The sequence below is a fragment of the Amblyomma mixtum genome, chromosome 2 (genome assembly GCF_055824585.1).
Source record: "Amblyomma mixtum isolate Tamu chromosome 2, ASM5582458v1, whole genome shotgun sequence".
Classification (NCBI taxonomy): domain Eukaryota; kingdom Metazoa; phylum Arthropoda; class Arachnida; order Ixodida; family Ixodidae; genus Amblyomma; species Amblyomma mixtum.
Window position 1 is genome coordinate 138,002,057 of NC_143013.1, and position 24,933 is coordinate 138,026,989.

General features: G+C 46.6%; 1 long non-coding RNA gene across 1 annotated transcript; it reads left to right on the forward strand.

The window, feature by feature from the left end:
- The first annotated feature begins 8,950 nt into the window (after window positions 1–8,950).
- LOC149361063 (uncharacterized) lies at window positions 8,951–16,831 on the forward strand. The gene is made up of 3 exons (XR_016288373.1): window positions 8,951–9,082; window positions 10,463–10,588; window positions 16,490–16,831. It is a non-coding gene; the product is annotated as an uncharacterized LOC149361063 (long non-coding RNA).
- Window positions 16,832–24,933: the final 8,102 nt, after the last annotated feature.

Sequence of the window (24,933 nt, forward strand, 5' to 3'; positions counted from 1 at the left end):
AGCAAGTCCAACGCACTACCGCACATCTTGGGAATGCCAGGACAAAAAGGACAGAAAGTTAATAGTGCCATGCCCCACACACGAGCAGTGGGAGTGGGAGGAGGTCTTGATCAGCGACAACCTGGACCAGCAAGTCTGGACCATCCAGTTAGTCCGCAATTCAGCTGCCGCCAGCAGAACAGTGGTCGCCTGATTGAACGTGCGGCAGAAGTCACCAAAAGGTGACTGGAAGATTGGTGGCTCAAGACTAGGAAGGTGCACGCGAAAGCGTTCCCCTTCGCTAGTCGAGGTCGGCGTCACCCAATTCGCGACAATTTGGCCTCGCGACAGAACGAAGATATGTCTTCCTTTTGTGGTTCCGTAAAAAGAAACGATGGAAACGCTAAAGGAGTTGATTGAGTTAGGGGAAAAGTTGGGGTTGAGAGATTGGGAGCTGTGCTCGCGGGTTGCCGCTGAGGAGGAGAAGGAACGCTCTGCACGGGCACCTGAACGCGAGCATGCCAATGCCCAAGCAGAAGCTGAACGCGGTGCACGTCAAGCGGAACGCGAGCACGCTAAGGCGCAAGTAGAAGCCCAACGCGAGCATGCCAAGTGGCTAGCAGAGGCTGAAGAGCGGAGATTGCAGCTCCAATTAAGGCTCGCAGAAACTGGTGCAGGTAATCGAGAACCTGCACCGGAGCACTCAGCAGCAGTTAGCCCACACAAGTTAATCCCGCCTTTCGACGATCGATCGGCCGCCGCGGTGGCTCAGTGGCTATGGTGCTCGGCTGCTGGCCCGAAAGACGCGGGTTCGATCCCGGCCGCGGCTGCTCAATTTCTTTGGAGGAGAATTGCGAGGCCCGTGTACTGTGCGATGTCAGTGCACGTTAAAGAACCCCAGGTGGTCGAAATTTCTGGAGCCCTCCACTACGGCGTCTCTCATAGCCTTACTCGCTTTAAATTCAAATTCAAATTTTTTATTTCTGCCTTGTAAAGATACAGACAGCGGAGGCGCAGAAAAAGCTGAGAGACAGCTTGACTAAGCCGCAGCCCCCTTTCGCTTGGCAGCAGCTTGACAGCAATGCTTTTAATACAAAAGGCAGTTGCAAAGCGTGATAACAAGTATACAATAATGAGCAGGTACAAGAGAAAACGAAAGAACATTATACAATATTGACACAATATTCACATCGGGTAGACACAGGTAATGGCAGCAAAGAAAAAAAAGGAAGAAGAAAAAAAACACAAAACAAAAATCCTACATGCTAGCATACAAAGCACGCAAAGACCTGTTTGACGAACTGAAAAGGTCAAAATTATTATATATATACGCGTTTAGCAGGGACGGAAGAGTGAACTGCAGGCGTTCTCTACCCGAGTTTAACCGTGGGGTCGGGACTATCCATGTCTCCGCATACCTTGTTGTGTAGCTTGCATCTCGGGTATGTAGTTCAGCAAGTTTACGTATGTGGTTTACATTTCTACGTGTTTCGAGTTTAAACCGGACACTCAGGCGATATTTATACAAGTTGTGTATTTTTAGCACACAACTTTGTAGAAAGAGATCTTTGCTTGGCGAGTCCCAGGGGACATTGTAAACATGACGAAGAAACTTTTTCTGAAAAATGTAGATACGCTGAAGACAGCTAACCGTAGCTGTGCCCCACACTAGATGGCAGTAGTTTAAATTGGAGGAGAAAAGTGAATTGTAGAGGAGTAACTTTACTGTTCTTGGAATGACGTATCTGAGCCCACATATGACTCCGGTTATTTGAGCCAGTTTCGTGACAATATGGTCCGTGTGGTGTTCCCAAGACATGCTAGAAGAAAAAACTACTCCAAGGCATTTAAATTCTTCTACTATGTCTATACGTCGCGAGTTTAGTTTAATCTCGATGGGGGAAGGAAGTACTTTGTGTTTAGGACGAAATATGACAGCTTTTGTTTTCTTCTCATTTATACGCATGTATCTGGATTCGGACCACTTTTGTAATTCACTCAAGGTGTCATTGCATTCCCGAACAAGGAGATCAAGATCATTTCCAGTAAAAAAGATGCTAGTGTCGTCAGCGTAGATAATAAATTTAGCGGCGGAGTTAATGTTGGAGATACCATTTAGGTGCATATTAAAAAGTAATGGTCCCAATATACTACCCTGGCGAATGCCAGAAGTAACAAGTTTTAGTTCAGATGTCACATTGTCTATGCTTACAGCCTGTTTTCTATGCGAAAGATATGATTTCAGGATCATTTGAGCCAGTCCACGAATACCACAACGCTCCAAGTTTTTCAGGAGTACACTGTGGTTTACTAAATCGAATGCCTTCGAGAAGTCCACGAAGACACCAATAACAAAGGCCTTATTTTCAAACTGTGTTAGTATATATTTCTTTTGTTCGAGTAGTGCTAACTCGGCAGATTAATTTTTACAAAACCCAAATTGATTAGGTGACAAAAGGTCATGTTTATCAATAAAATCAGACAACCGTGTATACAGAACTTTTTCAAAAGCTTTCGAGAATATTGGGAGTATCGATACTGGTCTATCATTTCCTAAATCATTGCGGTCTCCTTTCTTATACAAAACCGTTACTTTGCCTATTTGCATTTTTTTAGGAAATGTGCCCGTAGTAAAGCATAAGTTAAATATATCTGCAAGAACAGGGGCAATAACTCTTATAACATGCTTGACAGGCCTCACTTGAATGCCGTAAATGTCGCAGCTATGGCTGTTATTTAGGCTTTGTACGACTGATAGAACCTCCTCTGTCGTAACTGGGTTCAGAAATATTGTGTCCCTATTGTAAGAGCTAAAATAGGTGTTGAAATCACTTGACGGGGTGTTATGGGCAAGGGTGGTAAAAAAGTTGTTGAAGGCATCTGCCAACTCTCTGCCAGATACATCTTTATTATCAAGCTTTAAAGCCCGCCGGGCAGCCTGTGGTTGCTCACGCCTCAGTAAGAAATTCAACCTTGACCACAACAGATCGTGGCGACCATTTTTAATTTCAAGAAATGTCGCGAAGTATTCCGCACGAGCGAGACGTAGCTTTTTTGTTAATGTATTTCTGTATTTCTAAAAAATGCTTAGGTCATCTGTTGAACGTGTGTTTAAAAATATTTTGTACAGTTTGTCTTTCGTTTTAATTTCTTGGCGCAACTCAGAAGATATCCAAGGTTTGCGAGTTTTACGCTTTATTGCACGCACTTTTAGCGGGAAAGAGGAATGGTAGAGCTTTTTAAATACTCGGAGGAACTCATCGTAAGCCTCATTTGCGTCACTGGTAACGTCAATACTATCCCACTCAACTTGTTCCAGTGAACTATGAAATGAATTGAGGGTAGCATTGGTTATACTTTGGTACTTCGCTTTCTCCTGTCGGTACTTTACCAGTCTAGTCTTATTTATGCATGCAAACACTGGAAGGTGGTCACTGATCGCACATGATATTACGCCCGACTGAACTATCGGTTGGGAAGTGTTCGTAATCAGCAGATCAAGAAGTGACTCACTTTCTTGTGTTACCCTTGTTGGATCGTTAATAAGATTAATAAATCCGTTCGAGGCCAAGACTGCGTTAAAGTCTCCAGTAGAGGAGTTATGCTTCAACATATCGATATTAAAATCACCTCCAGCTATTAGAGTGTATTTGTTATCTGTTATAAATGAAAGAAAACAGTCGTAAAATTCCAAAAACCTAACCATATTTCCCTTCGGTGGACGATAGCAAGCCGAAAACACGAACCTGCCAGTACAGGCTGATAGCACTTCAAAATCTTCAGTAATAAGACTGTACGAGTCCAACTTGTCGCATTCAATGTCATCTGACACCAGTAAAGCCACTCCACCCCCCCCCCCCCCCCGGAGGCCGGAGCGGTTCAAGTAATAGGTTTTGTAATTGGTCATCCTGAAAACGTCGGAATCATCTGTACTCCAAGTCTCACTGAGCATGATCAAAGAAAAAGGAAATGAAAATTCTCCAAAGAACTCCTCTAAACACAATATCTTGTTTTTTACAGAGTGTGCGTTCAGGTGAATAGCGTTAAGCGTTGTGAGCGCAACACACGAAGCAGTGCGGTTCAAGTCACTCGGCAGATAATACATCTGCTGCATGTCGATTATGTTTCAAGAAGAAACTCGAAAGATACCATGCTGAGTGCTATAGCCGATCCAAATCGCTCTTTCCCTTCACATGAATGGCACTCATTCCCTCACTTCGCCTAACGAAAACCTTTCCATTGACATACCAAGTGAACTTATAGCCTTTTTCTTTGGCACAGACTTTAGTTGCCTGAAGCAGTTCTCTATTTCGGCGTGTTAAATTTTCTTGCATGAAAATGGGCGGGTCGCTATTTTTTAGGTTCTTCTTCTTCAACCAGTTTTCTCTTGTAGCCTGCTTCGCAAAACGCACAATGATGCCTGGCGTCTTATCACGTTTAGCGGGAAGTCGATGAACAGTTGCTATTCCGATTCCATCAAGCAAGGCACTCGAAGTTTATCAGCCACGTTATTTAATATGACTGTTAGATCCTCATCCTGCAGTTCTTGTATGCCATGCAGTTCCAAGTTCAGCTGCCTGCTTCGGAATTCCAGATCGTGTATCTCCTTTTCAAACTAAGCTTGTGCTGCCTGATTTAAGTCATCCTTTTTCTCAAGCTCCGATATCCTCTTCCTTAGGTCCATGATATCAGCCTCTTGATGGCCGACCTTTTGCTCAAAATCATCAAAATTCGAAGATATGAAGCTAAGGGACTCCTCCATGCTTTCAATTTTTTCTGCCAGGGGCATCAGCCGTTCCAACTTTTGGTTAATTGAGAAGAGCGCAAGTTTGATATCTGTTTCAGAGCCACTACTCTCTTTACTACATGTATTGCTACTTCCTGCACTTCTGCATGATGAGCACTGCCACGCTTTCTTTGTGGCCTCATACTTCGATTTGAAGGTCTTTCCAGTAAGACGAGCACATTTTCTAAAGTGATAGTTGCTCTCGCATTTGGAACTTTCCACAAATGGCTCATCCTCAGAGATGATCACATCACACGTGCTACAGGAATCAGACATTGCTTGAAGTGTACAGAAGTAGTCGCAAAATGAATCTCAGTAATGCAAAAAGCATACCAAATGTCAACAAATGTCAGCAAATGGCAGCAGTAGCAGCAGCAGAAATACTATTAAAATGGATATTATGGAAACATACGGCTACTAACCTGCAAAAGAGCAGTTTTTCAAATGGTGTTCACGGCTTGCTGCCGCTGCTGCCAAGTGACGGGTGGCCGAAGATGCTCTGCTTTTTGTTGGTCGAGCTGGCTGGGTGCGCATGTGCAGATGACTCTTGCCAGGAAATCCCTCGTCACTGGGGCGGATCCGTGAAATGTAGAGCCAGAAGTCGACGCAGCGCTTCGCATGCACGTTCGGTGGGGCCTCGAAGTAGACGGCACTGCAAAAGAGCAGTTTTTGAAATGGTGTTCACGGCTTGCTCCCGCTGCTGCCTGGGACGTTAAACCCCATAAACCAACCAACCAACCAACCTTTCGACGATCGCAGGGATGAATTAGATGCATACCTCAAACGTTTTGAGCGTATCGCGGAAGGGCACAGCTGACCTAAAGAAAAATTGGCTACAGCACTCAATAATGTCTTTGACTGAGGAGGCCCTCCTTGTGTCGGTCGACTGTCTCCAGCAGATTCAATGGATTACGATAAGGCAAAACTAGCCCTGCTCCAACATTTTCGGTTCACAGCAGAAGGTTATCACGAAAGGTTTCGTGAAAGTAAGCCGCTTGATGAAGAAACAAGCAAGCAATACGCAGCGCGCTTGCTCAGTCTTTTTGACCGATGGGTCGAGATATCGGGAGCGGCCACAACGTACAATGATTTACGAGACTTGGTGGTGGCCGAACAGTTCATATGGAACTGCCATAGTCGTCTGGCAATTTCCCTTCCTGAAAGGGAATGCAGGACGCTGGACAAAATCACTGAGGCCGCAGACAACTTCCTAGAAGCCAAGCGGCAAAGAAACTTGTCTTCGTTCAAAGAATCCTTCTAGGTGGGCATTCCAGAAGAGAGGGATGTTCTATAGAATAGGCAGTCAGTAAGATGCCTCATTTGTAATCGACCAGGACATAAGGCTGCCGACTGTCGTTGATAGCCACAACAGCTTTATTGAGTTTATTGCCGAAAAACAGGGCATGAAGTAAGTTCGTGCTCAAGAAAGCAAGAAAACCAAAAGCAGTCGTCCTGCTGTGTTCAGCCAGACAGCGCGCCTGAAACAGGGTCCACAACAGCAGGTAAGCTTGAACAAGCTGCTTATAAGGTGGTGATCGGACTTGTCCGGAAATATCCTACAGGCGCACAACATATGCCTCTCCTAGAGGGAGAGCTCCGAGGCTTAGCCGCACGTGGTTTACGGGACACGGGGAGCAATACGGTGGTTGAGCGGAGGGCCCTAGTTCCTGACTCAGCTCTCATCGGCTCGAGATCTACGGTGTTGCTTGTTGATGTCAATAGTCTGGAATTTCCCGAGGCAGAAGTCTATATCGCTTCCCCTTATTTCACTGGGACGGCCGTGGTGAAGTGCATGGAGACAACATTGTACGGTGTCATAATTTGAAATATACCAGACGCGCGTGAGCCGTCAAATCCAGATCATAATTGGAAAAAATCGGATGGCGTTGCTAAATTATGTCCTGGCATAGTCAATAACGAGGTTGCCAGTGGAAACGGCGAGGGCCCAAAAGTGGTATGGGCTGGAAAGGCAGTTGCCGGACGAAGTAGGAAAAATACTGCTTTAAGCGTCGGTCCCATGCAGTTCACCAAGGAGGTGTTATAAAAAGAGCAAAGAGAGGATTGTTCATTGAAGGCGTGTTGGCTGAAAGTAGAAAAGGTGTGTCATGGCAAGCACCGCAATTCGCACTCGTATTCTGTAGAAAAGAGTTTGCTGTACCGCCTCTATCATCTCGCCTCTGGCAGGGAGGTTCGACAGGTAGTACTTTCAAAGACTTGCAGATCGCAAGTGTTAAGGCTTGCCCAAAATAGCCCGATGGCGGGGCATCAAGGCATTATGAAGACTACAGATCGAGTTCTGGAAGAATTCTACTGGCCAGGAGTGCAGGAGGAGATGAAAAGGTATGTCAGGTCTTGCGGCTCCTGCCAAAGGACGTTCCCGAAAGGCAAAGTAGGGAAAGCTCGGTTGGGACACATGCCTCTTATCGACACTTTTGATGGGGTCGCTGTCGACATTGTCGGTCCGCTGTCGCCCACATCGCTGAAAGGGAATAGGTGTATTCTCACTCTCGTCGATTTTGCCACGCGGTAATTCGATGCCGTGGCTCTGCCAAAGATAAATTCCGAAAACGTGGCAGAAGGTTTGGTCGAGATGTTTCTAAGAATAGGTTTTCCGAGAGAGATCCTCTGTGACCAGGGCTCCTGTTTCACTACGAAAATGATGAGAAAGCTCAATGATCTCTTGGTGGTGAAACATCTCAGCACGACCCCCTGCCATCCAAAGTGCAATGCGATGGTGAAGAAATTTAACGCCACACTCAAGAAGATGCTGCGGAAGCTCAGTCAACAGCAGCGCAAAACATGGGATCATTTTATCGCTCCGCTTCTGTTTGGATACAGAGAGGTGTCTCAGGCGAGTCTGGCGTTTTCTCCGTTTGAGTTGATATTTGGCCGACATGTGCGAGGGCCGCTCGCAGTCCTCAAAGGAGAAGGGAAGAGCTGGGAGAAGACACGAAGACGATTTATGGGTACGTTCTTGATCTAAGAGAATGTCTCGAGCAAACTGCGAGTGCGGGACATCAAAAGTTTTTGTGTCCTCAAAAATCTCAGAAGAGATACTATGACAGGAACAGTAAGAATCGGTATTTAGGGATACGAGTTCGTGCCCTCATTCTTTTGCATAGTAGCCACAATAAACCCCTGATGCAGTGGAAAGGTCCATTCGTGGTTTCTGGCAAAATGAACGATGTGGATTATTGTATCGATTTGGGCCACACTAAGAAGATCCCAAGCAGCACATGACACTGGTCCAATGTAGGAATTGAGTTGGCAAACTACGGTCCTATGAAGGCCCCGCGTTGCCTATGTTCTCCCCGCCTTGGCTCAGCCATTTTCAAAAGTTGGCAATATTGGACCAGTTTCTCGGGCGTTTTCCCTGTCTTGGCTCAGCCATTTTTAGAAGTTGGCAGTATTGGACCGCAGTAGCGCATCGTAATTCCCAGTGGCGGGGCTAGTTGGTGATGCATTTTCTTTTCCCGAAACTTCCTCGCGGAGGGGAGACGCCATGCTCGCATGTAAGCACACGGCACGCGGAAGTAGGGGAGGGGGGGGGGGACAGCCGGTCACAACTTGAGCGTGGTCTGCTTTGTTTTCCTTCCGAGAGGGTATTTTGTAGGCGCCCAGGGCGGAAGAGGGGGCCCCAAAACGAGGGTGTCTCGATGTGCGGGAGGGGAGAGCGGAGAGAAGCGCACGCACATCTAGGCGCCCTACGAGCACCTGTTTCTATTCACCCCAGCACTAGACTTGCACTTGCCGATGTGCGCCCTGCGTGTGGGATTAGTGCATTTTCCTGGCGCATTTTCCCTGTTTACATGAGTGGGATGCACGAGAAAGTTGACATGATGCGCTGCCCTCGCGTTCATGTAAACGGAGCTTATCAGCCGTCCTAGTGTTATGCGCTTTTCTTACACTTGCACTGTAAAAACTAGCCGTCGCTTTGACGGTCATCCTTTGGTCAATTTTGACGGGTCCGCGGCGTATTCCGAAAAGACCGTTCCTTCGGCGTGGATCAGGGGGAGAGGGCAGAGCAACGAGGAGCACAAAAAAATAAACAAAATTCTCGGCCTTCTGATTAGCTCTTCTTCGCAAACGTCATACGTCCGTTGACCTATCGCGATGCGGTCGCGTTTGGCGTCGCGCGGACTCTGCGTGCGAAGCATTTTTGGCCTCCTCGTGCGATCTTGGCGTCGTTAGTGTGCGCAGACCTTGTTTTTTTTTTCGTTTTCTGGCGCCATTTTGTTTTTCTGCGTTGGTGAGAAGACGGCGAGGCTTGGATTCATGGAAGCGGCTGCTGTCTCAAACCAAGTGCGCCTGATTACGGTAGGTGTACTGCATGTTTACTATATTTGCTTACATTTTCCTTTCGGAACGTGGTGTATGACACAAGCGCGGAGGGTCTCGTTCGAGCCGTCGTGGCGTGCACACCGCGGCGGCCGGCGTACATACGTACAGGCGCGGCCATAAGTAAACGGAGCACGCTAGTGCGTTTGAAGTGCAATCACGCTTTCTCCATTGGTAATGAAGAAGCGTTGTTTGTCTACAAGAAAGCCCACCAACCTCCTCTACCAGCATGCGCGTACCACTGGTGGAAATTTTAATTAGGTGACGCGTGAAAAATATTCGAAGAGAATTGCGTGCTCCGTTTACTTTTGTCCGCGCCTGTACGTTTTTCGCCTCAAGCCCGTCGTGGATTCGTCTCGCGCTGTATTCGCCCGCTTTCCTACACAAGGGTTACCATCGATGCAAACTTCTGTGCGTTCCCTGTGAGCCCACTCCTTCCTAACGCGAGAGGTGGCCTTGTATGCTTCAACACTCAGGTGAAGGGAACACGCGAGCCGATCGCGCGCTTGTGGCTGTTGTAAACAACGCGCTGTCGTGCCTTTGCGCGGTCTGCTAGACTGCTGGTCGCGCGGCTGGTAAGATGTGATGTGACAGCTATTACCCCATTGTGCTCCTTCGGTGCGTATTCGGCTTTCGAATTAAATCGTCCTCATTGTTTTAAAACTCTTACTGCTCCAAAAGCACGCACGCATCGTATTGCTCAAGACGTGGCCTGCCTCCAGTTTTTAGAACAGCCGCAGGGGCTCGATCGGCCCGCATCGCGATGATCCCGCGTGTTCGCTACCGTATTGCTTCAACCTGCATTAGGTGCGTTCGCCTTTTCCTTCGTTTTTTTGCGGGGACATCTCGAGAACGCCCGTATCGTTTACTTTCGCGCTCTGCCGCGCCTATTTCGTCTGTCCGGAACTGTCCTGCAGCTCTTCGGTCGGCTGTACTCGCCCCGGCTCCTAACGCTGCAGCCGTGCGAGGCGGCGGCGGTCGGTCCGCTGGTTGTTGTATGTTCCTGCTGCACTGGCCGTAGTTTTACGTGATAACTCCGAGGTCCGCTGTGCCTGCAGCAAGCTGTGATAGCTTCATGCAAGCGGGCCCCGATTTTCTAGAACGAGCATCTTGCTAGGAATACATATTTGAAAGCAAAAGATCAGCCCAGACCGAGAGCCTTCGCTGCCCTGTAACCTTAAGGGTGAACCGAGTATAATCTCTGATGTCTTTCCTATGGCACCAAGCTTGCCGTATGCGTAGTTTGTGTTAGTCTTGAAATTACACAGCAATACTTTTGACTCAATAGTATTACGTGCTAGTAATTTTGTTCCCATGCAGGCTCAGGTGTGGGTGACATCCACCTACTTGCCCTTGCAGTTGACAGAGAGGAGTGGACAAGTGGACAAGTCTGGACAAGGCAGTGGGACTCCTCCTTGGAGCCTTTCTTGGTTTCAACATCTGTGATCCACCCGGCAGCCCCCTCACTATGGAACGTTTGCAGAGGTAAATGAGTATGAAATAATTAGAAGGACCTTTTCTATAAAGGTTGGGATTTCAGGACCAGTAAAATATTTATTCAAATATAATGCGTGACTTAAAATCGAGTACTTCTTCGAACGAAGAAGCTTAGGTGACCTCTGGTCAGCTTCCTTGGCTTTGTGGGTTCTTATATGGTGCTGCAATACAAAGTGCTGGACTGAAATCTTTTCTTTCAGGGATTTATGGTTTATGCACTAGTGAGTAATCTCATAACTTGGCAGCCCTTAGCACAGCAAGCTGGCACTATTCATATCGTGCATCATCGCTTACAGCTTGAAACTTGGGAAAAACCCACCTAGGCACAAATGATTTCACGACACAAAAAAGAGACGAGGAGACAATGGACAGGCGCCAAGTTCCAACTATTTTTTGCTCGAAAAAAAAACACATACATTTATAGTCTCAGGTAACGCCCACATTTACACACCACGTGCCTTATCACAGCCCTAACCTATCGCCTAGCACGAACATTATTGCTAAGAAAATCGTACTCAGCCGCATACAACCTAACTGAAGTGTCACTCACGCACAAGGCTGCCTTTTTCTTTATGTGAAAGCCTTCCAATAAAAGCCTCGCCTGCTTGAATTTGCTTTTGCCCACAATCCTCGCCTTTTCTAGTTGAGGTGCACACTTGCACGTGTTAACGTGGCTCACCAAAGTGGCGTATTTGTCTTTATTATTCACTACCTTTTTGTCATGTTCCCCAAGGCGTTTGTTGATGCACCTCCCCGTTTGCCCTATATAGGACATACCACAGGTCAGGGGTATCTCGTACACCACTCCTTACATGCAGCGTATAAAGGTGCGCTGATGTTTTATGCTGCACCCAGGGCGCTCAGTGCCACAAATCCGGGGTGTAAGTTTGCTCAACTTGTTTGGGGCTGAAAAAACAAGCGGTACCTTGTGCCTGTTAGCCACCTTCTTCAAATTGTGTGACACTTTGTGCACATAAGGCATGACTTCAGGTTTTACCGGAGGGCCCCTTTCTTCAAGATTCTTTGGACTGGTGCAGCGTTTTGTCTTTTGGAGGAGGGTTTCAGCGACAGCAGTCAACACCACCGAGGGGAAGCCAGCAGCCAAAAGGCGTCCAATCTGATTTCTTAAGCTATCGTGCATTTGGTGCGGACAGGACTTCGAAAGTGAGGACTCAAAGCATAACGAGGCGATGGTGCGCTTCACAATTTTTGAATGCGCCGTATTGAAGGGCAGCAGTTCCTTGCTAGTACGAGGATAATAACCCCAACATAAATGGTCCTCCTGGAACGCCAAGCTTAGGTCTAAAAATTGTAGTTTCCTCTCCCTTGGGAGCTCATGCGTAAAAACTAGGACACACCCTTTGAAGTTAAAAACACTTAAAATCCTGGACACATTAGCTTCAACAGAATTGTAAAAACCAGTGGATAAAAGGATAAGAAAATTGTCAACATATCTAAAAATTTTAAAAACAGATCCTCCTACCAATAATTGTGCAAGTTCCTTGTCCAAAGCAGCTAAAAAAATTTCACATAAAATAGGGGCGTCACAGGAACCTATACATATGCCTTTTCTCTGTAAGTAGGGTTGCTCATTAAAAACGATAAAAGTGACCTTAAGATATTGCTCCAATAAATTCAAAAAGTTTTCCACAGACATACAAGCAGCATCCCGGAAGTCCATTTCCCCTGTACCTTCAACACACGAAAGAACAGACGCCAGTAGCTCAGCATGCGGGACGGAATAAAACAAATCTTCTATGTCTACAGCAAAGGCAGATCGAATTTCTGGATGCGTTTCAAAACAATGAACTACATCTATCGAGTTCTTTACCCGAAAAGGGTCGTCGAGTTTAAGAGAGTTAAGCTTGCTTTGCAAGAAACGGCTAACATTATGCTGCCACGAACCATTTTCGCTCACTATAGTGCGGAACGGAATGTCAGGTTTGTGGGTTTTAGCAGTAAAGAATACAGAAAGACAGTTCCGTTTGCTTTTCGCTATATCACTAGCGAGCTTCGGCAGATGGAGGTCCTAACAAAAGTTAATGAACCTGGTTTTAACTCTCACTGCTGCTTTTTTATTGGCTATAAAATTCTTGTCTACCGCTTGCAATGCTTTTTCATTGTAAAGTCCTTTTTTCATGACCACAAACCTGCCATCTTTGTCTGACTGAAGGAGACACAGCTCATTCCTATTAAAAAAAGAGGAAACATGACTGAATCACGTTCCAGTCGACTGGTTACAGCCGTCTTAACAGATTTTTGAGGCAGTCCACTCCTTCCAACAAACACCGTTCTTGGTTTTCTCCTTTTGCTTTCGCAGCAATGTTCCTGTTTGTGGCGAGCAGTTCATGGGCAGGCACATCCCGTTGAATGCCGTACTTTGGTCCTCTCTCAGGCACATCTAACAACCTGTCTGGGACATTTGCATCCCCTAACACCACCACGCGACTCGTGCTGTTGTCCTTTTGCTTGTTAACATCACCTAGGAGACCTTTTAGAACCTCCCTCCACTTGTCCTCTGTCAGCTGGGCAGCTTGCCGCTTGAAGAAAGCGTAGTTCTTCTCTGCAAGCCACTCTGGAAACTCACTGCGGCAGATGACATGTAGCCATTCGTGAAAAAAAACGAACCTGGCGCCACAGTTCAGATCTAAGTATCTTGCCTATCCGCTTAACGTGTCCCCAAGAAGGCTTCACAGCACCAAATAGTAGACTTATATCGTGCCGAATAGTTCCTTTCCGAAGGCAGAAGTGTCTGTGTGTCTACTCTCCATGCTATGCGCCAGCTTTTGGTGTGCTCAATTGTGAATGCTATGTGCCAAGCAAGACGCTACGCCTTCTGCCTTCGGAAAGGAACTATTCCGCACGATGTGCAACACGTGCACAGTGTTCCACAACACGTGCAAGTGTGCACCTTGACTGGAAAAGGCGAGGATTGTGGGCAAAAGCAAATTCAAGCAGGCGAGGCTTTTATTGGAAGCCTTTCACATAAAGAAAAAGACAGCCTTGTGCGTGAGTGACACTTCAGTTAGGTTGTATGCGGCGGAGTACGATTTTCTGAGCAATAATGTTCGTGCTAGGCGATAAGTCAGGGCTGCGATAAGGCATGTGGTGTGTAAATGTGGGCGTTGCCTGAGACTATAAATTTTATGTGTTTTTTTTTCCGAGCAAGAAATAGTTGGAAGTTGGCGCCTGTCCGTTGTCTCCTCATCTCTTTTTTTTCCCAAGTTTCAAGATGGAAAACCTACTAGCCTGTCAACATGCCTTCCATCGCTTACAGCGTTTACCAAATTTGTTACACGTTATTCAGTGTTCTAGCAAAAAAACAGCAAAAACTGAGACACAGGTCGATGAGACGGTATACACACTACCGCCGAATTTACAGCTGATTTATTTTTGCAAGCGCATATGCAACTGAAACAAGCCCAGTCGTCATTCCATTCCTGATAAAAAGCGCCACTCTTTTTCTGTGATAAGGACAGAGAACAACTTATTCTTTTTTATAATTTGTTAGAAGTGTTTCAAGCAGTTCTTGCTCATGCCTGGACTTACCCCTGCTAATAATGTTTGTACTACTTATTCTTTTTTATAATGTGTTAGAAGAGTTTCAAGCAGTTCTTGCTCATGCCTGACTTAACCCTGCTAATAATGTTTGTGCTGTGAAACAGGCTGGCATCTGCTACAGTCCTTCACATACAAAGCAAGGTTGCTACAGGTGCCTGCTTGCAACTTCTTGCCTTGTTATCTGCGACGTTCATTCAGGCATTGCCGAGTCTGCCTGATGTATACTTTCCCACTGGACATATGGATTTAATACACAACCCTCATTACACACACTGTGAACTCCAATTAGTGGTTTCTCTTGCAGGCTGAAAACACAAACTGGATACCAAAATTTTCGGACACTCGTTCAACCCATGGGAAATTTTATGGAAGTATGAGACAAGAAACACTGAGGTGATCCTGTTCTTCCATAAAATTTCCCATGGGCTGTAAAGAGCGTCCGAAAAATTTGGTATCAACATGGTGTTTTCAGCCCCTCATGAGCTATCTGGTCTTTTCACCCGCATCTCTGGCTGTGCAGAGAACAAGCATGCAAGACCAACCACCAAACGAGGTTCACAAAGTGCGTGGTGGGATTTCTGTATTCAACCCCATGTGCTGTGGGAAAGTATACACCGAGCAGGCTGGGCAATGCCTGAGTGAATGCCTCAGGAAACAAATTGCATGTGAGCACAGGGAGCAACCTGGCGTTGCATGTGAGGGACTGTAGCAAATGTTTACCACTGTTTCACCGCACGAGCATTACTAGCAGACGGAAGTCCTTGCACGAGCGAGGACTGGTTGAAGCATTTTTAATAAAAAAAAGAGCAATCCTGCATAAGCGAGCCATCTATCCTTAGAATAGTGAAAGACTGCTGTTTTTTGCCTGGGATGGAAAGATGATTGAACTTGATTTTTTCATTTGCATGGGCGCTTGAGCGAGAAAATGGCTTCAAGTACGTGGATGAGCCAAAAATGAATCATTTGTAAGTTTGCCAAAAGTGTGCGACTTCTTCTGGTCCTGTGTCACGGTTTTTCAGGACATTGCAGAAAACACCTGGTATAATTGTTTATGTAATTCAAAATATCTTTGGTCATCTATGATGCTCACTTAGACTTGAAGCAAGTAATGCGTAACCCTATCAGTACATGTGTTGTACACCTTGTGATGGTCACAAGTGCTTCCTCCAGAGTGATGCATTGATCTGCCAGAGTTGTCCAGTTGAAAGGAATGCTTCTGATACCTTCCACTTCCAGACCTGCCCTCCTAAGACCGCCTAGATTGGTTTATGTGCCGTTGCCTGCTGATCAAAGCTTTGCCTTGAGGAAATGTGATGTGTACTCTCTTTGACAAATTCAAGTAGAGTGACTGTGTTGCTTTCAAGTGGTAAATGTAAAGGTAATGTCGTGTATATAGCATGAATGGTTGCATCAACACAAGGATGATGCAATAAGGGAACAAGACAGTACACCTTTTGAACTACAGTGTAAAATATTTCCGCAAGGTGCGATATATTACAGCGGTGGACTGCCGTCGCAACTTGACAAACCCATGCCTTGCAAGCCACGTTAAAGAGTTAAAGTCAGGTTAAAAATCATTGTTGTGCATGACAGTTGAAGCGCAACACAGTTCATAAATGGAAGTTGGACAGATGCGTTATCTCCCTTTTATAGAAAAGAGGATTATGTTTTGATTTCATTTACAAGTATTTAATGATGGCAACAAATTCTAGCTTTAGTAAATAGTTTTTCATGTTACCTTTAATTAACATGCTTTCACAGTTTTATTTTAATCGTTTTGAAAGCTTATTGGAGCTGAAAATGCATTTCGAACCTGCGGTGTGTAATAGAAGCTGCAGTCACTTGCCTTCTATTTATAGGCATCTATGATGCCACTTAGCAGGTGCAAGGTGGTCAATCGCAACGAGAAGTCAGTGTCAATGGATTGAGGCCCCTCTAGTGATTCTTTACTTGATTGTTTAGTTGTGTCAAGGTTTTGTATGCTGCCTTGATTATGAGGCACGTAATAATATATCTGTTTACTATATTGTTTACCTGATGTCCTGGCTCAGGTGCTCAGCTACTGATTCCAAGTGAGGGATCAAACACCATCCATAGTAGCTGCATTGCTCTGGAGGCTAAATGCAAAGAAGCACGTGTGCTAAGCGATGTCGGTGCATCTTAAATTAAGAACTCCAGGTGGCCAAAATTAATCTGGAGCCCTTCAGTACAGCATTTCTCATTGGCAATTTCCTGGAATTAATTTTCTACATTTTTCTAAAATGATGGACATGATTTTTGTGTGCCTGGAAATAATGTCTATTTTCTTTGTTCACTTTTCCTGTGCAGATGCCATTTGCGAAAAACTGCATTTGATGCATCAGAGGCACAAGGTTTTATTCGCAGGTAGCTGCCCGGTTCATGTGATAGAGGGGGTGGAAGGAAGAGACGCCTTGCCGAAGTCTTCTCCCCCCTCCAACCAAGCACCCCACCTGCGAGTGCGGGGACAGCCCCCTGCACTGTGCCCGCATGTGCGCCTCCCAATCCCCTGGCCTCTTCCACTTCCCGAGGGCCCTCCCTCCCTACAGCCCCTGCCATCACCCATCCGACAGCACCTGCCACCACCCTTCCCAGCCCCTAACGATTAATTCTATTTGGACTTTTTCGTAAAATAAATGTTCTTTTCATGAATACTTTGGTTGTCTCATTTTATGAATATTTGCGTGGTTGCTTACGAGTGAACATTTGTATTAATGTTGCCCACTGAAGATAAAAATTAACATAGGCTTTACTGGCGAGTAGTAAATAGAAAAGGGTAGTGGCATGCCAATCTTTCAGCCACTGATGTGACAGTTTGTATGCGCTGTCATGAATGGAAAAGCCTGTGCTTAGTCTGCATTGACAGTGCCAAATGGCTGAACATATCAATCTTGGCATCAACAGTGGGATAGAATGGAGTATATGAAAGGAGTAGCCGGTTTTCAGTACATATTGGTATGGCCAGAATGGCTATCCATGGGACTAATATTGGCATCAACAATGGGACATCAGTGGAATAGCTGATATTCAGTACGTATTGGGAGTACCAGCATGGCTGAACATTGGACCGATACTTGCAGGACCAATGAAGTATGAGTGGATAGGCCAGTGATATGCCCATACTGGCAGTGACAGAATGGCTGAACAATGGGACAATCTTGGTATGAAGTATGGGCCAAGGTTGGAAAATGTAGTAATGTGCTCCTATGCCAATGCCAGCCCAATACTGATGCCAATGTATTCCAACAATGAGCCATTGTTGGTACAATGCTGGCGTGCTGCCTGGGATATTCCACATCGATATGCTCAAACGTTTCGAAGAGCGTGTGTCCCAAGAGACCGTTTTTTAATATATGATTTGCAAATTGCCGGAGGGTGATGCCTAATGTACACCATACAGTACTACTATCCGGTGTTTGTAATCCTGTCCAAATGCACTGTGGTAGTGCTTGTGGGTTGGTTTTCCTTCTTAGTTCTCCGGTTATGGATGCTTCAGTGTCTACACATTTACCGTTATGGTACAGACGAGTTTAAAGTTTGTGTCTGATGTTGTGTATGCTTTTAATTTGCGTTTTGCCAGATCTATAGTGTGTGACCCCATGTTCCCTGTGTGCACGTTTCCATGTGCCTCCGTGTGTGACTTTGTAAAGTGCCTTCGTGGAATTCGACATCTGACTTGTCTGTTTACCACATTAACATATGTGTTGTGTGCACCAACGGCACTTTTTTCTCTGTAAAAAAACTTTTCCGAAAGGGGGGGGATATCTGATGTGCACACCAAACCGTCGAGAGATTTTTGGAACGCGTCCTGTCGACAGTGGAGCGTCGGACAGCGGAGCGCCGCGCTTGCCAGCCCATCGTTGCGAGTGTGCACGTGCGAATGGTGCGTGCGAGGCGGGCACGAGCAGCGGATAGCTGACGTCTCAGTAAGCCGAGGTGTAGAGGAAGACACCGCAAGGCAAGTCTGGTCATTCAAGTGTGGAGGTGGTAGCCGTCGGACGTTGGGTCCTTGCTGCCAGAGACTTCCCTTGGATCTCCGACACAGGCCTGCTGCGTCCCTTTCGAGTTTGGAAGCGGCAGCCGATATATTGAGGGTAACTGCAGCCGAGGCTTCCTTGGATGAGCTGCATAAACCTACGGTGTTTTGGGACGCCATCGAGAGGACCAGGCTACGGTTTTCCAGCTGCAGCTGCCCAGTTCTTGGGGGCGGCTGACAGGAGTTCATCAGCGTCTCCAGTTTCCATCTCCGCTCCTCACCTCCTGGCTCTCTAACATCGCTTTCTTGGACGCAACGCCAGCGACGCATCGCAAGTGATCAACCCGCGTCCTTGCTGCCTGCAAGGCATTCCTGCTCCACCTGGGACGCTTTGTATCCGGTGAACTTTTTTTTTTATCTGTAGTGTTGTACGCGTGTTTATTGTGTGTTTTTCTTGGTGTTTTCGTTTATTTTATTGGCTCCTTTCCTTTAAAGTAACACAGCTTCGTTTTTTTGTTTGATTCGTTTGTTTCCTTCTTCGAAGCTGCACGCGAAAGCGTCCCTCTTCGGCAGTCGGGGACGCGTCACCCAATTTGCGACAGAAGATCACGTACAACGGTTACCAGTGTAGGTTAAAAAATTGTATTTAAAAAAAATGGTGAATTGATGAACCAATTTATTACCCAATAACACAGTGAAATAAATATAAAGAAGCCCAGCATGGTTACAAGTGTCACACCCCATCTCTAAGGGGACGTTCCTCTCGTCCATCGGTTCCATCCATTCATCGTACCGGCTTCATTCGGCAAGAAGTGGGCACCCCCAGCGCGCATTGCACTTCGGAGACCAACGCCTGCAAGTTGAGGCTTCAATCCGAGCAGCGATGCTCGCCTCCCTTTGTCGTCCCCTCCGCCTGTTAGCCTCCGTACCACTAGTCCCGGCCGCCATCATTTCTGCACAAACCTCGCAGAAGCATTTCATGAAAGCGAGAGCAAATCCAAGGAAGAAAATTTCGGCACTCGGCGATGGCGTGACAACTGCTCCACGCATCAAGGAATCTTTTTTTTTCACGACCGCACCAACGTCACGAATGGTCGCTGTTATCACGGAACAGGAGAATATGTAATGCAGCCCGAGGAAGAGGAAATAACGCCACAACCCACTCAAGCATGTCGCCGCAACCGTCAGTGATTTATTATCTATGCACATTGACATAAAGCAGAAGCGTTCCAAAAAGTCCAAAACTTGTGCATTGTGATGTACACTTGGCGTGCGCTGTAAGGTTGAAATCCAGCAATAGGTTTTGAGGTAGTAAGTGCTTGTTAGTGATTTCGCCCTTCTTGAAGCTGGAGCTCTAAAAACTAAATAAACATCCCCAGTTAACCGGGGAAATAGGGATACTTAATTTATTTTATTTTTTTTAGCCACTCATTGTGTTAGTCCCCGGAGCGTCCCTTCAGCACCTTACGCTGTAATGCCTGGGCTTCAGTTGGCGCCCGCCTCATCAGTACATGTCCAATCTCGCGAGGCTAGGAGATAAACACCCATGTTGTTACTAACATACATAGCAGCGTCGGCTAATGTTTGTTCCCCTATGTGCGCTTAATTTAAAAGGAGTGCAACTAGGAACAACTGCACAGATAATCGAGGCGTGGCATGCGTTAGCCTGCAAATGTTCGCCAGTTTTTTTGAGAGGCACTTTCTCGATGCAAAGTGCGATGTGAATGGGAAGCGAACACTTCACTCACTCAGCCTTCGAAATATCCGTGTACTTGGGGTGATGGAGTGGGTTGATTTCCCAAGTGCGTATGCACGATCTCAACAACGCACAGCAAAGCCGATTGACGATGTTCGGAGAATCCGGAGAACGACGTGCCAGCGGGACGCTCACCGCAGTGGCATCTTGACCACAGCGCAGAAAGAAGCAGCGACGCGAAAGAGCTGTAAAGCCTACACAGGCGGCGTTATTTTATGTGCATTTTGACACCAAGTACGGAATGCGCGAATAAAAGTGAAGAATGTATGACATGTCGCCTCCCCTCTGGAGGCTTCTAAACTGCACACATGTCACTGCAACATGTCACCCCGCCGCGGCACAGTACCCATTAAAGGAGCAAAAGAATAAAATAAGATTTCTGTCCAGCATGCTGGCCACCGACATGCTGCTGCCTCTCATCATAGTCCTCCCTTCAGTACTCATGAAGTGGCGTACACGAATGTCTCTTACGTGGCACCTCGCGGCTCCGGTAACCAGCCTTCTTTCATCCTTTTCTTTCTGCTCTGTCACTCACCATAGCGGCCCATTCGTACACCCTCATCACATTCTCTCGCTCGAGGTCCTATCTATCATTCACGTCACTCAACATTTTCATTCACTCCCACTTGTTCCTGACTCTACAATCTACACTGGCTCCCAGGCAGCAATTCGTGCCATTCAATCTAAAACACTTCTGCCCCATCTGTCCACGGAACTCGATGCCGCACTTGCGTAACTGCAGCCTTGCCCCGTCTTCCTCCGACGGATCCTTGGGCACTCGGAGATTGACGACAACGAGCTGGCTAACCAGCTCGCGCCTGAAACTCTTATCCGGACACCGTTGATCCCCCGGCCGAGGCCCTCGGAAGGCGGGTCGAGATTGTTCCTTCGCGCCGCCATCATAGTATTACGAAGTTTCCCGCCTCGATTGTAAACTCTACCCCGATCCTCATCCTAGTCTTTCTGGTGCCACACATACTTCGACAGATACAACTCAATACACTTGCCGCACCTGCACGGCTTTATCTATACAAATTCTGTCGCGATCCGCCATGTACGGACTGTCGTGCGCCTTAAGCAAGCCTCTCCCACTGTTTATTCTCCTGCCCGGCTGCTCTGCAAATGGATTTCTTTCCTACCCCCTCCCACACTGTCGGCAACTGGGTGCACTGGCTTGGAGCTGAAGGTTGAAGATGAACAGCGCCTGCTCCTGCTGCAGGCCACCGACGTCTGAGGCGCCTAAGTGTTGTGCCTAAATAAAGTAACTAGTACTACGACCAAGTTCACCGTTTTGTTTATTATTTATTTTGGTTTCTGTTTTTATCTTTCACTTGTGTACCGTTTTCTTTAAATTTACTGGGGGCATAGTCCTGAAATTTGGTATGAGAGTTGATACGGTAATGTTCCAAAGGCAGGATTGAAATTTGTGCTTTCGGCAGAAAACAGATGTAATATCTTTTTTCTTTCTCAGTGCTATAAATCTGCCACCCAACGATCTCATTTTTAGTCAAAAACACAAACTGATTAAAGATATTGGTTCTCGCTTCAAAAGGCATTGATTGGAAACTGTGGAATGTTTTGTTTCCTTATATTTTATCGTTCCAGAGGAAAGGGTGCATGAACCTCCTGATATGCTGTTTTTTGGGGAGAAATGGAGTTCAAGCTGTTGAAAACTCCTGCCTATCCTTGCGGCATCACGACGAACAACGATCAAAACAGCATGTATGAAGTCGCGAATAGCCACGTGCAGTATATCATCTGAAAGCTAAAAGAATACCCTATCACAAGGTTCGGAAATTTAACAAGCAATTTTCTTCACGAAACAAATTTTCATTCCGCCTTATATCACTTTGTTCTCTTAAATATAGAACTATTAAAGATACCCGCTGCCGTTCTCCTTCCAGTGCTAGCCACTTTCTTATTTCCGCTCTTTGCATTGTAGCCTTCGGATTTGTCGGCCCTCAGAGAGGCTTGATTTTGCGTTAATTACCATGCCTGCAGTTGATGGGGCGGAATGTTCAGTTTAATTTTGCAAGAGATTTGGAACCTCCCTCTGAAGATTTCTGCCATGGCCGGTTGAGAGCGATTTCAAGACTATGAATGCATGCAACGCAATACACACAGCGCATCTATTCGCAGAATTTTCAGGAAAATGTTGTACATTTGCGTCCGCTCGCAGCAGCCAGCAGCGCAATGTCTGCTGTATGCGTCTACAACATCGAATTACCCTGCGCGTTCTTAATGGAAGCGTACTGCGGCCGTTAAAAACACCAACAGCTCAACTGAATTCTTTTTTTGTGTGTGTTTTTTTTTTCATTTTGCTTGGCCTTCGGCGAAGGCTTTCAGCGCTCGGGCATGTGAAGGTCGCTCCCAGTTGCGTATCGTGCGTGCGTCAGAAGTTTTCTTATCCGTGCGCTACAACCTCTCGTGTTTCATGGCCGCGTCTTCATCCTGATATTTTTGTTTAGTATGGGCTTCATTACTATATTCTCACCCTTTCTGTTCGCCTTATTTCTAGGGTACTACTTTTTTTCTTATCTTGTCTTAGTACCATGTATTTTTTCGCCATTTAGACAAGTACACTGGATTTCACTGCGACACAAAACCCGGAACTGCAGCATATCGTATTGTGGCGAGTATCATGCGTCACTTACTGTATACTACGCTGCGATTTCAAGCAGGCAATCTATACAATCTCCAAAATATCTGATTCAAAGCCTTGCGTTTAAACGATTTTTTTTTTTTTGCATTTGAAAGCCACACTAGCAGCAACGCTGACTGTAGCACACATCAACCCGCCTGGTGCTTGTCAATGGGCTTGCTGAATCCGACAATTTGTTGAAATTTGTGCATCCGTGCGTGTATATGAGCTGAACTGTTTCTTTTTTGTTTAAGTTCAATCTGGTGCTATCACCTTGTGAAGTCTATATGCCGAATGTGCGCTACACAACCCGGTAATGGCCGTGGCAAACACAATGACGCCCCACGCAGAATGGGCACCTCTGCACCCTTTGCATATAATGATTACCCCCTGCACAGAAAAAAAAGCCTCGAAGAACAGTTTATAAGATGTGAAAAAAACAGAACAGCTCTGAGGCACGTAAAAAAATATTACCGACAAGTGTAATACCCTCTTGCGGAGAGGGGTTGGTTCATGTTTAGAGAAATTAAAACTGCTTATACAGTAACAGCACAAGAGCAAGGAAGCAAAAAGAAAACAGCTCTTTGGGTTATTTTTGTTTTTTTTGTTGGTTTCTTTGGTTTTGGCTCTCTTTACCACATCCAGTGTGTGCAGTTTTACTTTGTGCAACAAGGTGCGGCACTTGCGATGATTCAACTGCTTTATTCAAGGGGCCTGTTTGAAATGGCCCGCTACTACTCGGATCTTGTCCTGCAGTTCTCACTTTGATAGCATGGACGACTGTCAAATTCTTCTTTGTTATGCTTTGTCTTTGGGTTGTTGTGGTTGTGCTTACCTACGCGTGATGAATGCTATTTCTTCACAAGCGGATGAATCGACACCTCAACACGTCTGGTAGGCCGCTCTTGAGGCTTCTTCCCTTCCGCATGAAAGCACTTGCGCTGAATGTATGCAACTTCTAGGTAAGAAAAAAAAAACGTTCATTGTTACATACACTGCAAAAGAGGCAACATTTACACTACACACAGAGTCAAAGGGATTTAAAATACGACCGCGCTATGGAGGCTGTATTCTTCTATGGTGTCAATGATTTCACTGAAAATCATTATTATTAGCGAAGTGTTTTAGCGCTCGTAATTTCTCTTAGACGAAAGATTTCATTGAAATAGTAACGCGGGGCTTACTTCCACCCTTCCACGTGATTAGAGAAAAACAAAAATGGTGTTCTTTCTCCTACACGGTGAAAGGGAACATATGGCACCATGCGATGACGGCAGTAAAGCGCACATAGTTTCTGTACCCCTCTCATACGTACTACCGTACGCCCGTCGGGTGAAAGGCCGCTGAAATATGTGGAGGAATGGCTAAATGTCGGGAGTACGGCAAAAACAGCAGGTCTTTCTCGCTCAGTTCAAGACTGGGGGCCCCTAAATTCGGCGATTCCTTTTAATCACTGGGCCAGAAAGGGTAAAGGCTGGCCCGCTTGGAGCGCAGCTTGGGCGCGAAAAAGCGCCGCGCGTGAAGCGATCGCAGCCACGCCACCGGAATTGCCCCTCATGAATGCGAGAAGAGATAAACGCCTGCGGTAGTGCACGTTCTGTGGAACGGCCGCATGCGCTTCACGCGCGGCGCGTCACGTGCAGGAAGCGCTCCATGCGGGCCAGGCTCGTTTCTCAGTTTTGCGCCGTCGGTGGCGTCGGCACTGCTGTGCACAGCACTCACTGTATGGGAGACTATGCAGACCAAGCTCCAGCCGCGCTTCTTCGTCATCGCTGATCGCTCGCGCGCGAGTCTCGTGCTGAAGCTGCCTGCACCCGTTGGTGGCTCTTCCCCGATCTGGCCTAGATGCTACGTGTGGTCGCCGTCACTTAGCCACCAATAAATTCCATCTTCAAAGAGATCAACATTTTTAGGGCCCTAGCTGTTCTTAGTGCGTTCCTCGGCTTCTCGCCGTCGGCCACGACGCCGTCAGGCGCACAGACCTTGGCATCGGGACAAGATGCTGCACGTCATTAACCGCAGGGCGAGTTTGTTTTGACGGGAGCGCAAAAAGGCTCGCCGGTGAACTTGGCAGCCGACCAAAACGCTGCTGCGACGATCAGAAACGCTGTACGACCAGAAAGCACGCAAGACTGTGTGGAAGGGGCATCGCAGAGTTATATAACTGGCTGAGAGGGGACACTGCCGCTGGCGCCTGTGGTAATCTTTGCTCACAACGCACGTAGCGGTGACGAGGAACCGTACCAGCCTCACAGAAGGCCGCCGTTTGTGCATATCTCGGTGGTCACAATTTCATTTCCGGTTTCGTTTGTTTTTTTATGCTTCGCGTAACTTCATGCAGGAACTTTCACCATTGCGGCGCCGTTTGCACTTTGCGCCAA